Raw genomic sequence first — 1,222 nt, 5'->3', positions numbered from 1 at the left:
AAAAAGAAAGAAGAGAAGAAAAAAAACTGTTAGGTATTCCTGCCTAGACCTTGAACTTTACAGATTTGGAAGACAATGGCAAACTGCAGTCATAAATGAGGTCACCCAGTTTGTAAATGACAACAAGGATAAGTCACAGAGGCACACCCTCATCTAACAGAAAAGGAAGGGGAAAGGAACAATAAGAGAGAGAAGGAAAAATCAGGGCAGAAAAAGAGAGTGCATTAGGACTTCTCTGCATGTAACAACAAAGCCAATTCAAACTGACCTAAATAGTAAAAGTGATTTACAGGGACATGTGACTGGAAACACATGGCCAGATCTGGCTTCAGGTTCAGTTTGATTCAACCGCTCTACCAATGGCATCAAGGATCCAGTTTCTCTCTGTCCTTCAGCTCTGCCTTCTGCAGGGTTAGCTTTATTATAATGCCAGTAGCCAAAACACCCAGGTTTCTTACTTCCCCCTCCAAATTCAGGGGGAACAGGCCATCATACCCAGAGACCTCCCAGTACATCAAGGAAACATCTTACCTAGAAACTGCCAATAAATTTTTTTCCCAAACTGATTGTCTTGAATTTGGTAACATCTTCACCCCTCAACCAATTTCTGTGGCTCTTACTTCTTATGCCAAAGCCATTTTCCCCAGACTTGGAGCTCAGGATAGAGTTGATTTTCCACAAAGCACATAAACAGAGGAGTAGATTCCTCAAGTAAAAGCAGGGTACAAGAGTTACCTTATTACCCAAAGATAGAAAGAATGGGCATGAGGGAGGCAATCACAATACAAAACAACACAGGTGAGAGTTCTTATGAAAGAGAAATTAGACAACAGCAGCAAAAACTATAGAGAGGCCAAGGAACACCCAAATTGAATGTGTGTCTAAGGTGGGATGGGGGAGACCTATGAGGAAATTCTTCCTGAAAAACTGCAATCCTTGAAGGGCATCAAACCGTGTGTGGACTTCAGAAAAGATGTGTGTGTGCACATGTATGCACACATAGGCTTTAGATAGGACACATGGGTGCATTGCACGTGTATGCATGCATGAGTTTTAGATAGAATGCGGGTGTGTGCGTGTATACATGCACAGGCTTTAGATAGGACACATGTATGCATGCAAAGGCATTAGATAGGACACATGTATGCATGCATAGGCTTTAGATAGGACACATGTATGCATGCATAGGCTTTAGATAGGACAAATGTATGCATGCATAGGC

This window comes from Mandrillus leucophaeus, unplaced genomic scaffold, assembly GCF_000951045.1.
Source record: "Mandrillus leucophaeus isolate KB7577 unplaced genomic scaffold, Mleu.le_1.0 Scaffold111, whole genome shotgun sequence".
Lineage (NCBI taxonomy): Eukaryota > Metazoa > Chordata > Mammalia > Primates > Cercopithecidae > Mandrillus > Mandrillus leucophaeus.
This window is presented reverse-complemented; position numbering follows the sequence as displayed.